This window comes from Barbus barbus (genome assembly GCF_936440315.1).
Source record: "Barbus barbus genome assembly, chromosome: 46".
Lineage (NCBI taxonomy): Eukaryota > Metazoa > Chordata > Actinopteri > Cypriniformes > Cyprinidae > Barbus > Barbus barbus.
The window spans coordinates 23,668,529-23,686,182 of record NC_136724.1 but is presented as its reverse complement, the minus strand read 5'-3'; the positions used below and the strand labels follow the sequence as shown (position 1 = coordinate 23,686,182).

The 17,654-nt window shown below is 37.9% G+C and overlaps 1 pseudogene across 1 annotated transcript; it reads left to right on the top strand.

The window, feature by feature from the left end:
• Positions 1–1,132: 1,132 nt before the first annotated feature.
• On the top strand, positions 1,133–16,861 carry LOC306864941 (myosin-7-like; annotated as a pseudogene). The gene is made up of 36 exons: positions 1,133–1,333; positions 1,433–1,576; positions 1,656–1,812; positions 1,911–1,938; positions 2,044–2,152; positions 2,581–2,673; positions 2,769–2,832; positions 2,923–3,021; positions 6,285–6,388; positions 6,807–6,945; positions 7,042–7,160; positions 7,306–7,455; positions 7,555–7,725; positions 7,812–8,292; positions 8,496–8,701; positions 8,785–8,908; positions 8,991–9,127; positions 9,215–9,470; positions 9,557–9,799; positions 9,874–10,050; positions 10,149–10,294; positions 10,405–10,495; positions 10,579–10,968; positions 11,049–11,175; positions 11,248–11,366; positions 11,460–11,656; positions 11,822–12,005; positions 12,125–12,290; positions 12,370–12,494; positions 12,575–12,883; positions 12,969–13,172; positions 15,679–15,975; positions 16,066–16,170; positions 16,327–16,422; positions 16,520–16,654; positions 16,751–16,861. The product of its transcript is annotated as a myosin-7-like (transcript).
• Positions 16,862–17,654: the final 793 nt, after the last annotated feature.

Genomic DNA, 17,654 nt, shown 5'->3' with positions numbered 1-17,654 from the left:
ACTGAGGCTGATTCAACACGTATCTGGATGCATAGCCAACGATACAACAGATTAAAAATACATATGAAGCAGCTACCGATGTGATGCGATTCACCCCTATTATGTTGACTGCGTAGTGTGATCTGATTTTGATTTGTTTCAACACAATGCAATACGATGCAATGGGAAAAAAAAGATGCTATGCAATTCAATATGGTATAGATAGTTTGCTTTTATTTCTTTGGTTCATTGTAATTATTTGGTGGAAGATGCAGCTCTAGCTCTGCCATGTTAATCTATATGTGACTTTCAGGACACACCTCGGTCTCCGTGGTGTTGTGATACGTCATATTCACGTAGCAGCAGTGGTGATGAGAGAACGTGCTTGAGACAGTTTAGAGAAGATAAATCAATGTATCTATAAAATATTGGTCACAAATTATTGGTCACTCTCTAAATAAAAGTATAGCGCATCTACAAATAATTATTAGCGCTGCCAAATAATTAATTGTATCCAAAATAAAAGTTTTTCTTTACATAATATGTGTGTGTACTGTGTATATTTATTATGTATATACATATATATATATATATATATACATATATATATATATATATATATATATATATACACCTACACACACACACACATGCATGTATATATTTAAGAAAAATGTTATATTTCTAAATTAAATATATTCATGTTTAATATAAGTTATACAAATATACATGTAAATATTTTCAAAATACATTTTGTATGTGTGTGTATTTATATATACATAATAAATATACACAGTACACACACATCCTATATTATGTAAAGAAACACTTATTTTGGATGCACTAATAATTATACACAAATAATTTTTTAGCGATGCAAATATGTAGAAATCAAGAATCATAATACAAATGCCAACTTGTATCCAATGCACACTTTTTTAAACTGATGCATCATATTCTTAACTTTTATGCTAATGTACCTATGTGAATCGGTGAATCTGACCATCATTAGTATACAGTATTTATTTGCATTAACATTATATATACTGTATATTATCTATATATATATATATATATATAAAATTATGTTTTTTTTTTTGTAGTTTTCTAAGTTCAGAGAATCTTGTCATCTTTGCCTCAGCCTGACTGAAAGATGGGGGATGCTGTGATGGCGGAGTTTGGGCCTGCTGCTCCATTCTTACGGAAGTCAGACAAGGAGCGTCTGGAGGCCCAAACTCGGCCCTTCGACATGAAGAAGGAATGCTTTGTTCCTGATCCTGAGGTTGAGTATGTCAAAGCCTCCATCACCAGTAGAGACGGTGACAAAGTCACTGTTGAGACTGAATTTGGAAAGGTAAGGTCTAATCTCTGGACTGATTATACACAGCAATGGTATCAATGTAGAATAGATTTGCAGTGTGAATGCTAAAACATTTTGGTGTGGCTTCTACAGACCGTAACTGTGAAGGAGATTGATGTTCACCCTCAGAACCCGCCAAAGTTTGATAAAATTGAGGACATGGCGATGTTCACCTTCCTGCACGAGCCCGCTGTGCTGTTTAACCTCAAAGAGCGTTACGCAGCCTGGATGATCTACGTGAGTGGAGTCTTAAAACACTCACAGATTCACTTTATCACGTATGAGCAGATCTGAACCTGCTGTGAATCTCTTACAGACCTACTCTGGGCTCTTCTGTGTCACTGTCAACCCCTACAAGTGGCTGCCGGTGTACAACCAGGAAGTCGTCGTTGCTTACAGAGGAAAGAAACGAACTGAGGCTCCTCCTCACATCTTTTCCATCTCAGACAATGCCTACCAGTACATGCTGTCAGGTGATCTGACTTGTACATTTTCTTTTTTTTGGAGATTAAAAATGCAAAGTGTATTTAAATTTCAAAGCAACTTTCTTGTGTTTTTTTTTCTTTCACAGACAGAGAAAACCAGTCTGTCCTGATCACGTACGTAATAAATATAATGATTTAATATAGTATTCCTCCTGTAAACAATATTTTCTTTCTATGGTGCATTTTATCAGTCTTTTAATTAGCTGCTTTTATTCCAAGCGGAGAGTCCGGTGCTGGGAAGACTGTGAACACTAAAAGAGTCATCCAGTACTTTGCCAGCATTGCAGCAGCAACAACCGGCAAGAAGGATCCATCAATGGAGAAAAAGGTGCTTAATTGCCAAATAATCACTCATACTGGACAAATTAATATACCTTCTATGTAGCATAGAATACAAAAATAATTATTCAATTAATAATGTCTTCATAAGTACATAAAATCAGTGGATGCTGCACACTGGTGGTGGTTGAGGAGAGATCCCCTCATATGATTGTAAATTGCTTTGGGTGTACAGCGATACACAAGGAAAGCGCTATATAAATGTCTCATTCATTCATATTCAATTAATAATGTATTCATAAATTAAATACAAGTCACATATTGTCAGTTTTATTTTTCCACTGTGACTTTTTGTGATTCCTACTATTATTATTTTACAAGACTACATAAAACAACGTCATAAAATATTTATGGGTGTGATCTGAAAACTTGGTACACCGGTTGTAAACTAGTATTATTAAAATTACATTTTCACAGGGTACTCTGGAGGATCAAATCATCCAATGTAATCCTGCTCTGGAGGCTTTTGGTAATGCCAAGACCATCAGAAATGACAACTCATCCAGATTCGTAAGTGGGGTTCACATTGGTGCACATATTTTTATATTTGCTTCACAAAATGTTGTATGAGCATGTTATATATTGCAGTCTTGCTATATATACAGGGTAAATTTATCCGTATCCATTTTGGCGTCAGTGGAAAGTTATCTTCTGCTGACATTGAGACTTGTAAGTACTTTACTGCCAACATCATTCCAACAATCAGACACTGATGAAATGCATCTGGTTTGTTATTCATCTATGCATCAATTCATTTAGATCTGCTGGAGAAGTCTCGTGTCACTTATCAGCTCAAGGCTGAGAGAGACTACCACATCTTCTACCAGATCCTGTCTCAGAAGAAACCAGAACTGCTGGGTAAAATCATCAGTCTTTTTTGTTCTATTCAGAAAGACTCAGAGATAAGGTGAATGTTTACATGGTATTTGTTCCATAAAGAATTAACTGATAGTAACAGCTTTGATGATTCAAGTCTAGTTCTAAGGAAAAGTTATTCCTTAGTCCTTTGTCCAAATCCTGGGGATGCAGATTTCGCAGGTCCTGCCTGAAGATGAAGGCAGGGGCGGAGCCTACCCCCAAAAAGAAGTGTGAATTGATACCTAAAGTTAAAGTCATTTTATGACAAAAAGCGTCATAAATAAATAATTATAAACAAATGTCTGTATAACCAATGCTATATATGAGAGGCCGCATTAGGCCATTTAACATAGAAAGACGGCGTAGTTCATGTAATGAGAAAATCCATGATAGGCCGAGTTATATAAACAATAATATTCAGACTTGCCTGATGGTCACAACAGGCTATATTATGCAAAGTATCAAAAATTTAAAAAAGGAGGATCTTGCGCTTAGTTCCATTCACATGTATCACAATTTCAAGTCAATAATAAAATCCAGCAAAAAAACTTGTTGTGAAAAAAAATTGTTCAGTATCCAAATAAAAGGATTACATGCCGAGATACTGGCAATCTTCTTTTATTCTTATAAAGTGCAAAAAAGTGCTCAGAAAATGTTAAAATCAACAAATGTTTTGGCCAGGAAGGACGTTCCTCAGTGTTCACATACTATTGAAACGGTTAATTTTTCTATTCAGTTCATCACATCTCAACAAACGTGTATCTAATCAACTAATAGACCAGTGATAGACAATTTACTTCACTGACAATTTACAAATATATCCAGAGGAGATATAGAAGGATACAAAGTCAAAAAAAAAAAAAAAACTTTATATGAATCAAAATCCAATCCATCATAATATAATTAACCAACATATAAAAAAACAACAACAAAAAAAACAATAAATTATAAAACAAAACTAGACAGATTTAAATCTTCATTCAAACCATTTCGTTGTACAGTGTTAAGACAAAAAAAAATCCATTTACTTTCAGTTTGTATAGCTACCTCTGAAATGCATCCAAAAACAAATAAAGGGCCAATGTGATTTTTTCCATGTAGACATCGTTTGGCTTGTTGTAATCTAAAAAGTGAATAAATTTGTGAGTTATTCTAGGAATCAAGAATTTGAAATTAGACATTTTATTTCGTGTCATTCAACCAATGTAATATATTTACTTTACTTTGCTGGCCTTGTGGTCTTTAATATGTGGGGAAGACCAATCGTCAATTAAGATTTTGTATTAATGAGCACAGAAGTGCCATAAATAGAGTTAACAGTAAATCACCTGTTGCCCGACATTTCACCGAGTTAAAACATTCAGTTTGTCAACTGTCATTTTGTGGATTAGATGTGGTACTTCCGATGCATCACATACGAATTTGGAACATAAATTATTACAAACAGGAAGTAAATGGACTTTTCGTGGCGTGGAGGCCCCGACAGACTGAGTTGTGTGGAAGCTCCGAAAGAGTTAGAAGGTTGTATTTAGGTTCTAACAGCGACTAAGAAAAAGCATAAATACAGATTCATAATAAATAAATATTCTTAGGCTAGACTCCTCCACACGCTTGATAGAACTCCATCCATCCCCAAACCATAAGTAAAATAAATACTTAGAATGTCATGCGACGGCCACGATAGGCCAAGTAAGACCAAAGCCAATAGGTATGAGGAAACTGAATGCACCAGTCCAAAAGAATGGCCTGAGTAAAGATGAGGTGAGAGCCACAGTTCTCTCCATCATGGGGTTCTAAACAACCCCATCATGATGGGATAGCCATTAGGTTAGTAAAATGATAGAAGGTAGAATTTAAGTTTTAAAAGAAATTCTCAGAAAAGCATAAATACCAGAATTGTAATAAATATAAATATTCTCAGGCTTTACTCCCACAAATGCTCGATAGACTCTGCAGACAGGACTCCATCTAACCGTTGGAACCCAAGTGAACCCCCAGTGAAACCAGATCACATGAAATATACGTTAAAGAAATACTATGACTGCATGGAACACGGAACGAAGATTGATAAATAAACCTTGTGGTACATTACCCTTTCAGAAGGATCAGAACTTTTTTATTTAACAACAACGCCTTACTAGCTAATTGGAAGTTCACTAGTTTACAAGCTAATGAACTTTAGCTAGCTAGTGAACCAGTCAAAAGCATTGTTTTAATGAAAACCCTTGCACAAGGATTAATGTAGCACAACAGCATAGCATATGCGTCACGAACAGGCATGCAACTGACCAGTACATTAATATTCCACAGGGCACAAAAATCTAAATTTAAACAAGAAATTTAGTATTTATAGCCAAATTATGCGAACCAATGCACTGGGCAAATAATTATTTAATTAGAACATTTTTTTTTTATTTGATTTTTTATATCACACTGAGCCAAAGTGAAACCTAGGCTCAATTTGGGTTATTAATGCAGCGCTAGTCCGCTGGATTAATCTCATACATGAACAATCAGACAATAAGCGCTCACTTCGTATAACCAAGTGCGCTTTGTCTTAAACACATGTGTGTGAATAACCTTGCAAAAAATGAATTCTACACCCAACCACACAAGTGCATAAAACAATAGGCTATAAATACTTATCATGTTGTAGGCTGATTTAGTGATGAAGACGGATTGCTGAAGGAGACTAGCAGCCATGTTTTTAACAGCAGGCACGGATAGTCTTCAATGAAAGTTTACGTGAACGTTCAGGCAAAAAATATAATTTGGTGATTGAGACGTGAGTAGAGTTGACACGACAGCTCGATGAGCATTCAGAATGATAGAGGACATGAACTTAAAAGCCCCGTTTAGTGTTTCACATTCTCCGTTTTGAAAATATTAACACTTTTACATCATAGTAGGACGATCAAACAACCACAAACGTTTACTGTGATATTAAGCCGTTGCACAATATTTGGCATTTATGCAATCATTCACAGAAGGTTAATTTTAAATTATATGTGACCCTGGACCACAAAACCAGTCTTAAGTCGTAAGAGTAAATTTATGAAAAGTCAGGCTAAAGTTTTAAGCGACCGTTTCCCTTACTGAGTACGGAACCTCAGCGTGCGAAAATGAAACAGAGTTCAGTGCTTATATACTCCAGGTGTCAAGTGGTGATTGGCCAGATCTATTAATATGAATGGCGTGGCATTAAAATCTTTCTAACAGAACTTGCACTAAAAGCTTCATATCTGTGTTCTCTTTCTCCTTAGAGATGCTGCTCATCACCAACAACCCCTATGACTACTCCTTCATCTCTCAAGGAGAGACACAAGTGGCTTCTATTGATGACGGTGACGAGCTCATGGCCACTGATGTGGGTGTTTGTTCACACATAGTTCACAATACAAGATACCATGTTATAAAATATTAGAAGAAACAGTCCACCCAATTTTAAATTCCATCATTAGGACTTTTGACAACGTGTATGACTGCATTTCTGGTATGGAACACAAAATGATAACGTTGTGGCTTTCCCATACAGAAAGCATATAATGATTAGGGGCTATCAGGCTCCAAAAAGTAAAGGTCCACAGAACTTGTTCCTCTGAAGCTATACTGTATGATAGTTTTGTAGAAGGAAAAGAGTAGCGTGAATATGTTGGAAAAACTTCTCCTTTTGTGATCCACTTTTGGCCATCTATTCCTTTAAAGAGTTTAAAGGAAGACTTTTAATGTACTTGCCAAAAAGAAGAATATTAGGCATTTTAACACGCTCTGTATATTTGCTGTAGGAAGCGTTTGATGTGCTGGGCTTCACCCAAGAGGAGAAGAACAGCATCTACAAGCTGATTGGTGCTGTCATGCACTATGGCAACATGAAGTTCAAGCAGAAGCAACGAGAGGAACAGGCAGAGGCTGATGGGACTGAGGGTCAGAATAAATTGCAATCTCAACTTTCTAAATGGAAAAAGTCTAAGATATGTTGTATATAGAGTCATAGCTTTGTATTCTTTTTTTAACATGTAGATGCTGACAAAGTCGCATATCTAATGGGCCTAAACTCAGCTGACTTGATCAAGGGTTTGTGCCACCCAAGAGTCAAAGTAGGAAATGAGTGGGTCACCAAGGGACAGAATGTCCAGCAGGTAACAAATTAAAAGATTGGACATTAGTCTTCCCATGATATAAAAACATCTTTCCAAGATATACAAACAAAATCGTATAGTTCACATCACTGAAAAATCGCTCTGTAGAGTTTGCAGTGTCAAATTCATCAAATTTCCTTTTCAGGTGTACTACTCTATTGGTGCTCTGGCAAAGTCAGTGTACGAGAAGATGTTCTTGTGGATGGTTGTGAGAATCAACCAATCCCTGGACACCAAACAGCCTCGCCAGTACTTCATTGGTGTGCTGGACATTGCTGGGTTTGAGATTTTTGATGTAAGAAAATATCAACTGATTATTTTTAATCTAGAACAAATACAACAAGCAGTGCAACCTGTTTGACCATTGTGATTATATAATATATTCCACCTGCAGTTCAACACCTTTGAGCAGCTGTGCATCAACTTCACTAATGAGAAGTTGCAGCAGTTCTTCAACCACCACATGTTTGTGTTGGAGCAAGAGGAATACAAGAAGGAGGGTATTGAGTGGGAGTTCATTGACTTTGGCATGGACTTGCAGGCTTGTATTGAGCTAATTGAGAAGGTGTGTGAATATTACATAGACAATATGTCAGTTTTCCACAACAGTTGAGACTTATCATTTGTCACAAATTGACTGTCTCATTTTAGCCCATGGGTATCATGTCCATTCTTGAAGAGGAGTGCATGTTCCCCAAAGCCAGTGATGCAACATTCAAAGCTAAGCTTTATGACAACCATTTGGGCAAAAATCCTAACTTCCAGAAGCCCAGAATTGTCAAGGGCAAACCAGAAGCCCATTTTGCCCTGGTTCACTACGCTGGCACTGTGGACTACAACATTTCAAACTGGCTGGTGAAGAACAAGGACCCTCTCAATGAGACTGTTGTAGGGTTGTTCCAGAAATCAACCCTTAAGCTGTTGGGTATTCTGTTTGCTAATTATGCTAGTGCTGACTCAGGCAAGTACACACTGATGTATAATATGAAAATATAATAAGCACTAATTTTACTGTATAGTAGTAACAACAAATTTCATGTATTTCACAGCTACAGATTCTGGAGGTAAGGGTGGAAAAGGAGGTGGCAAAAAGAAGGGCTCTTCCTTCCAGACAGTGTCAGCCCTCCATAGGGTATGTGAGGCTATTTAATAATATAACACTGCTTTGTCTCACATGTTTTTTTTTCAGAGGGAAAATACATACAGAGATCAGGACATACATAATTTCTGAGAAAGAAAGAAAAAAATCAATAAATAAATGAAAACATACATACACATTAAGTCTCACGTGGTTTTATTGCATATACATTCAAATCCTCTATGGTCTACCAACAGGAGAACCTGAACAAGCTGATGACCAACCTGAGGTCAACTCACCCTCACTTTGTGCGCTGCATCATCCCCAATGAGACTAAGACTCCTGGGGCGATGGAGAATCCTCTGGTCATGCACCAGCTGCGCTGTAACGGTGTGCTGGAGGGCATCAGGATCTGCAGAAAGGGATTTCCCAACAGGATCCTGTATGGAGATTTTAAACAACGGTAACTATGAAACTAAATTATTTTGTGTCTTGCAAAACAATTTTATGTGTGACACCAAGTGATTGAAAATTTTTTTTTTGTAGATACCGGATCCTAAATCCTGCTGCTATCCCTGAGGGACAGTTCATTGATAACAAGAAGGGTGCAGAGAAACTTCTGGGTTCTCTGGACATTGATCACAACCAGTACAAGTTAGGACATACTAAGGTATTTTTATGTTAACAGTAACTTTTTACAAAGCCACTGTTTCATTTTCATCCTTTTTGATGCAAAATTCTTTGCTATTCAGGTGTTTTTTAAGGCTGGCCTTCTGGGTACACTTGAGGAGATGCGAGACGACCGTCTTGCACTTATTATTACTGGAATTCAGGCCAGGTCTCGTGGTTTTCTATCAAGAATTGAGTTCCAGAAAATTGTGGAGAGAAGGTTAGTTTTTAGCTCTTCAGACTTTAATGTTTTCCCCAACTTACAATATATAACGTAAGACTGAACATGCTTATTCAATATCTACAGAGATTCCTTGTTGGTTATCCAGTGGAACGTACGTGCCTTCATGGGTGTCAAGAATTGGCCCTGGATGAAGCTCTACTTCAAGATTAAGCCTCTGCTGAAATCTGCTGAGACTGAGAAAGAAATGGCCAACATGAAGGAAGAATTCACCAAGCTGAAGGAGGCTTACGCCAAATCTGAAGCCCGCAAAAAGGAGCTTGAAGAAAAGATGGTTTCTCTTCTCCAAGAGAAGAATGACCTTCAACTTGCAGTGCAGTCTGTAAGTTTTTACTTTTCAGAAGTCAAACACACACACACTCACACACCAATCTAAATGAATAATAAATTATTTTTTCACTCTGATAGGAGCAAGATAATCTTACAGATGCTGAGGAGAGATGTGAGGGTCTGATCAAGAGCAAGATCCAGCTTGAGGCTAAAACCAAAGAGCTTACTGAGAGACTGGAGGATGAAGAGGAAATGAATGCTGAGCTGACTGCAAAGAAACGAAAGCTGGAGGATGAATGTTCTGAGCTCAAGAAGGACATTGATGATCTTGAACTCACTCTGGCCAAAGTCGAGAAAGAGAAACATGCCACTGAGAATAAGGTCAGTTTTCAACACGTTAGAGATGTAAAAATGGTTTGTAAGGAGTCCACTGATACAATGACACATTTCTACAGGTTAAAAACCTGACAGAAGAGATGGCAGCTTTGGATGAGATCATCGCTAAGCTGACCAAGGAGAAGAAAGCTCTGCAGGAGGCCCATCAGCAAACGCTGGATGACCTCCAGAGTGAGGAAGACAAAGTCAACACTCTCACTAAAGCCAAAGCCAAGCTGGAGCAACAAGTGGATGATGTAAGAGCCAGAACGCATACAACTAGAATTCAAATGAAATTGCATAATTATTTATTATTTATAATGTAAGTGTTATAATTATTTTGGCCTAAATTTAGCTTGAAGGTTCTCTGGAACAAGAAAAGAAAATCCGCATGGATCTTGAGAGAGCTAAAAGAAAGCTTGAGGGTGACTTGAAGTTGACTCAAGAGAATGTGATGGATTTGGAAAATGATAAGCAGCAGATGGAGGAGCGGCTAAAGAAGTAATATATGTAACATATTATAAAATATTTAAAATTCAGTTTTAATATTAAAAGAAGTTTAATCCATTTTGTATTATCCTCTCTTCATGTAAATCCTATTTACTTGGCAGAAAAGACTTTGAAATAAGCCAGCTCAATAGCAAGATTGAAGATGAGCAGGCAATGGCAGCCCAACTCCAGAAGAAACTGAAGGAGCTGCAGGTAAAATTCATCATTCTTAAAATGTTTGATAGTGGGACAGTAAGGAATGCTAGCTTTAACTTTGGTTTTCCTCACATTACCAGGCCCGAATTGAAGAGCTTGAGGAAGAGCTGGAGGCTGAGAGAGCTGCCCGTGCTAAAGTTGAGAAACAGAGAGCTGATCTGTCCAGAGAACTGGAGGAGATCAGTGAGAGGTTGGAGGAGGCTGGCGGAGCCACTGCTGCCCAGATTGAGATGAACAAGAAACGTGAAGCTGAGTTCCAGAAGCTGCGCAGAGACCTTGAAGAGGCCACTCTGCAACATGAGGCCACCGCTGCTACACTGAGGAAGAAACATGCCGACAGTGTAGCTGATCTGGGAGAGCAGATCGACAACCTTCAGAGAGTGAAGCAGAAGCTGGAGAAAGAGAAGAGTGAACTGAGACTGGAACTGGATGATGTGGTCTCCAACATGGAGCAGATTGTGAAGGCAAAGGTAAGTAAAAGAAATGATGCTAAGAGTCTAAATAATCCAGTGAAAGAAAGTAATCAACGATCTTATAATTCATTCTCAAGGCAAACCTGGAGAAAATGTGCAGAACTCTGGAAGACCAGATGAGTGAGTACAGAACCAAAGCTGAGGAAGGCCAGCGCACAATCAATGACTTCACCATGCAAAAAGCCAAGCTGCAAACTGAAAATGGTAAGAAAACAAAATATTATGTTATGTTACCAAAGGTGCCGTAATGATACATTTTTTAATATTGCATTTCAGGTGAACTGTCCAGACAGCTAGAGGAGAAAGACTCCCTGGTGTCTCAGTTAACCAGAGGCAAGCAGTCCTACACTCAGCAGATTGAAGACCTCAAGAGACAACTAGAAGAGGAAATCAAGGTTTTCAAAATCTCCTTCTCTGTCCAAAATTTAGCTAAATATTTAAGTAAAGAAATAAAAATCCACTGGCACTAAATATGTGTTTGTCTCCAGGCTAAGAATGCCCTGGCCCATGCAGTTCAGTCTGCTCGTCATGATGCTGATCTGCTAAGGGAGCAATATGAGGAGGAGCAAGAAGCCAAAGCTGAGCTGCAGCGTAGTCTGTCCAAGGCAAACTCTGAGGTGGCTCAGTGGAGAACCAAGTATGAAACTGATGCCATCCAGAGGACTGAGGAGCTGGAGGATGCCAAGTAAGAAACAAAGAATATTTAAATCTTAAGATTTTTGGTCTTCAGTAACAATACACAAAATATCTTCTGACTTTTCCACTAGGGTTTGCAGCCTTTAAACATGTTCAAATACAGTGTAATGAATGATGCTTCAGATATATGATATATTTTGACTATTTATTACAGGAAGAAGCTGGCTCAGCGTCTGCAAGATGCAGAAGAAGCTGTGGAAGCTGTTAATGCTAAATGCTCCTCACTGGAGAAGACCAAACACAGGCTGCAGAATGAGATTGAAGATCTCATGGTGGATGTGGAGAGATCCAATGCTGCTGCTGCTGCTCTGGACAAGAAGCAAAGAAACTTTGACAAGGTAAAGAGTGAAAGTCATTACCTTAAAAGCATTTAAAGTTATAAATGTCTAACAATGGAGAGTGTCCAGTACAATTCTTTAATATTATTTGGCTATTTGGCCCTGTTAAATTTAACCAGGTCCTGGCTGAGTGGAAGCAGAAGTATGAGGAATCCCAAACTGAACTGGAAAGTACCCAAAAAGAAGCTAGATCTCTGAGCACTGAACTCTTTAAATTGAAAAATTCATATGAGGAGTCACTGGACCACCTAGAGAGCATGAAGAGAGAGAACAAAAATCTCCAAGGTGAGGATGGTGTTACATCTCCAAACCATTAATTTACTTTCTTGCATTTGTGAGGTCATGTGTTATTTCTATCTCATAGAGGAAATTTCTGACTTCACTGAGCAACTTGGTGAGAGTGGGAAGAATATTCATGAGCTGGAGAAAGTTCGAAAACAACTGGAGCAGGAGAAACAAGAGATACAAACTGCTCTGGAGGAGGCTGAGGTAAACGAAAAACCAAATATTCCCCTAAAACTAATATTCATCTGACATATCTTAAAATGACCTACTTTTCCTCTTCATAGGGTTCCCTTGAGCATGAAGAAGGCAAGATACTTAGAGCTCAGCTGGAGTTCAATCAAGTAAAGGCTGATATTGAACGTAAGCTGGCTGAGAAAGATGAAGAAATGGAGCAGGCCAAGAGGAACCAGCAGAGAATGGTTGATACCCTGCAGAGCTCACTTGAATCAGAAACTCGCAGCAGGAATGAAGCTCTCAGACTGAAGAAGAAGATGGAGGGAGACCTCAATGAGATGGAGATTCAGCTCAGCCAGGCTAACAGACAGGCATCAGAAGCCCAGAAGCAGCTAAAGGGTCTTCATGGACATCTCAAAGTATGAAGAATCGTCAACTCAGGTTTTATGATGCTTAGATGAAATTCCACTTTTGTCTTTTAAATTGTAAACTTGTCCTTCACAGGATGCCCAAATGCAACTAGATGACGCTCTGCGTGGTAATGATGATCTCAAAGAGAACATCGCCATCGTGGAGAGACGCAACAATCTGATGCAGGCTGAACTGGACGAGCTGAGATCCCTGGTGGAACAGACTGAGAGAGGAAGGAAACTGGCCGAACAGGAACTGCTGGACGTCAGTGAGAGAGTTCAGCTCCTGCATTCTCAGGTATGACACATCTGTCCACATATTCACACTAACAAAAACTTCAAGCCCTCTCTTAGTACATAATATCATCTAGAGCAGTTGGTACTCAAGTTCAGAGGCCAAGCGGGCCGCATTTAAACTACATACGATGTGAAGGGCCACAAATTACAATTTGCATTATCAGTCTTTAAGACAATATTTGCTGATTTAGAAATACAGTTTATTTCTTATATAAGTCTTATATATATATATATACAGTATATTTAAATCTGGAACAAAAAATTGGATTTAAAGTTTATTTGCTATATTGAACAGAGTATGAACAAACTCAAAATGCTAAAAATAAAAACATTCTTGAGCAAACAAAGTTCACAAAGTACTTTAGAAAGAAGTACTAGTTTTCATATTTATATTAACTATATTGAATCAATATTTTATTTTTAAAATAGATATCACTATTCTTCCACCATGATTCTGAAAAAAATGGACAACTAAACAAAATAACATGTAATTTACTAGTTTCTAGAAAAAATTGCTGTTGTTTATTTTAGAATGCAATATTCAACGAATTGATAAAAAATTTAAACAAATCATTCATAACTCATAACTTCATGACTTGCTCATAAAGACTTCACTTGTTTCATTCCTGAATGAATAATTTTTTTTTAACAAATCTCAGTTTAAGTCACTACCTGCTGACATTACATTGTAATTGATACAATCTTTATTTGAAGCATCGTCACTTTCAATAAGGTGATTTATTATATTTTGATCGCTTCTGTAGACAGCAGTGTTTATATCCGAACTATAAACTTTTATTCCAATACTTCTGTGATTATTTGAATGTTTGTAACAGAAATAACCATACAAAAGACTTTGTAAAGATGTTTCATATCTAAGTAAACTGCTCTCTCTGGATCAGTGGCAGTGCGAACGCAGATTTGAACATTACATTGTGATTTAAGGCTTTAATAGACATATGAATCCTGTCATTTATGAACAAGATTGCGTGGGTGATTGAATCTGTTCGCAATCTAGCTATTTATTTAAATATTCAATAGTATACGACAATAAACATACGACGCGACAATATATGGTTAACTGTGTTCTTCAAGCCATCTCTGGTATTTTCATAATAAAGTATATTTATAATCCAATGATAATCGACATTGCCTTTACCGTATAGAATATATTATCTGCCTCGTTCTGTGACAAAAACCGCACATCAGCTCACAAAATGAAGTTATTTCAAACACTTGACTGATGTTGTGGCGTAAAATCATGTCCTTTTTTGGACAGCGCTTCTCTTTTAAGTTGTTTGGGGCGTGCCGCGCGTGGTTAGTTACAACGTTTGCAGAGATGGAGCAGTTTTTACTACTGCGATTGTATAGGCTACATTTAATAAAAAAAATAAAAAAATCAAACTGCATTTTGAGCGCAAACTGTAATAAAAATACATTCATCTTCAATATGACGCGGGCCACAAAATTAATGCAGACGGGCCGGATGCGGCCTGTGGGCCGCCTGTTGAGTACCCCTGATCTAGAGCAGTGGTTTTCAAACCCTGGGTCGCGACAGGATGGGTCGCCAAGATGATTTAAGGAAAATGTATATAACCAGTTCATGACTCAGGAAAGAAGCAACTAAACAACATAAACAACAAAATGAAAGCAACCGGCAGCCGCATCAGGTCAGAATCAAATGTGTATTTGTGTTTGCGCTCTGTTTTTTCAGCGTTGTACATTGTAGCAAATCAGAGACGTATCTGTTGATTTCTATAACGCAATGGCCAATCAGAGGAGCTTTAGTGAGTCAGAATTTACTCACCGCTCAGAGAGCGAGTGTTCTTGTTCAGTCCAGAGTTCTGGAAGCTGTAGCTTGTTTATATCAAAGTGTAGGTGATATAAACAAGAGATTAATTGTGCTGTGTTGACAGATTATTTGATTATAGCGGAATTAGAGATCGCGATAAACTGAAACGAGTGACAGCTTTTTAAGGAAGCGCACTTTGCGTGCTTTCTTTGCTGTATAGCTATAGCCTATTCTCCATTCAGAATTTGAATAAAAGTTTCGTTTTTCATGCTACTAAGAGGACCAATGTGGCATACTTGCAACAAACGTTCAGAAGTGACATCCGCATATTCTCTCGAAATCGCAATGACATTGTGATAATTATAACTATGTGGACAAAATATGATATGTCAGAATAGATATGCATTAAGGCAAGCACCTTCACTAATTTCAGAAGCACCGACAGTGATTTGATTTTGGAACAGAGCATCCTTCCGGAGCTCTACGGTGGGACATAAGATCGGTCTGTAGCGCGGTTGTCTTTCCTTCCTTCCTTCTTTCTATATATATATATATATATATATATATATATATATATATATATATGTGTGTGTGTGTGTGTGTGTGTGTGTGTGGGTCGCGTCAATTTAAAAAGAAAAAAATAGGGTCATTCTGAAAAAAGTTTGAAAACCTCTGATCTAGAGACTATATGAATGTCAATATTGTCTATGTTTAGAATACTAGCCTGCTGAATCAGAAGAAGAAGCTGGAGGGAGATAATAATCATCTTCAGACTGAGGTTGAGGAGGCAGTGCAGGAGTGCAGGAATGCTGAGGAAAAAGCCAAGAAAGCCATCACTGATGCTGCCATGATGGCAGAGGAGCTGAAGAAGGAGCAGGACACCAGTGCTCATCTGGAGCGCATGAAGAAGAACATGGAGCAGACCATCAAAGACCTGCAGCACCGTCTGGATGAAGCGGAGCAGATCGCCATGAAAGGAGGCAAGAAGCAGGTCCAGAAACTGGAAGCCAGGGTAAGCTGCTGATGTTTTCAAAAACAAGTCTAATGTGTTTTCTGTAAAATGCTAATTCTGTTCGATTAAATTTTTTGACACATCTGTTAGGTGAGAGAGCTGGAAAGTGAGGTGGAGATAGAACAGAGAAAGGCCAGTGACTCTGTCAAGGGGGTTCGTAAATATGAGAGACGCATCAAAGAACTCACCTACCAGGTAGGAAAAATATTGCCTAGAAGCATATTTTTGCCTTGTTTTTTTCATTATTATTTATTAAATACATAAATGTATTCCATTTATTAAATGCATAAAATGCAGTGTTACAATATTTAAATATATAATGCATACTTAATTTTTTTTTGCTTTGCATAGACTGAGGAGGACCGAAAGAATCTGGCACGTCTTCAGGACCTGGTGGACAAACTCCAGCTGAAAGTCAAGTCCTACAAGAGAGCTGCTGAGGAGGCTGTGAGTACTTCCCCCACTGGTGCTATCATATGATATGATCATACGCAATTAATGTGTATGACTAATTTTAACAAATACTGTTGTGTGTATTCTGTAGGAAGAACAAGCCAATTCTAATCTGGGCAAGTTCCGTAAACTGCAGCATGAGCTGGATGAGGCAGAGGAGAGGGCTGATATTGCTGAATCTCAGGTCAACAAGATGAGAGCCAAGAGCCGTGATTCAGGATCTAAGGTAAGAGTAGTTACTTAAAACAAGGGATTTTGGTCACAAAAATGGAACTGAATCAAGTTAAAATTCTCATCTTCCAACATTCCTTTTCTTTTTCAGAGGGGGGCTGACGAGGAGTGAAAATATTAGCTGGATCTCTGCAAACACAGATTGCTGTGATGATCTCTTCTGTAGTTTAGTAGAATAAACCAGACATGCAAAAGAATACTTCATCCTCGTTTGTCTTTTTTAACCCTGTAGACATTACAGTATCCCAAAATAATACTTCACACAACAGTAACTCAGCTGCATGAATGGCAGGGTAGTTAGTCCATTAGGGTAGTTTACTTTCAAATCTAAATTAAATTAAACAGGAAAATGTTTTGTTCATTTTTTAAGTTGTCCTTTACCTCAGTTTTAAAAAACTATTGCAAACCACATAATGCAGATTGTTATAAACCACTGAATATTACATTGTGTATATTCTGACAGCTCAACCTCAGGAAACAAAAGGATATTAATGCTTTACCATTTTACACAGACATGGATCTATTATATTCCCTATATATCGATACAATTAAATAAGATTCATACATTTGTGATAAGCGATTCATCACAAAGAGGCAAATAAACACAGGAAGTGCTTTCAATACAAAGTTTCAGGCATTGTTCAGATTAGTACAAACTAGACAGGGAGAGATTAAGGAAAGAGAAAGCCTTTTTTTTTTTTAAGACGAAGTCAAATGGAGACGAAAGAGATGAGTTTTCAGGTGTCGTTTAAACATTGTCAGGGAATCAGCATTCCGGATAGGGGTGGGAAGATCCTTCCACCAGCCAGGAGTGGTGAACGAAAAAGTTCTGGAAAGTGATTTTGTGCCTCTGTGATGGTACCATGAGGCGTCGCTCACTCATAGATCTCAGACTTCTGGAGGGGATGTAGATTCTTAAAAGTGAGTGGAAGTAGGAGGGTGCTGAGCCCGTGGCTGTTCTATATGCAAGCATCAGTGTCTTGAACTTGATGCGA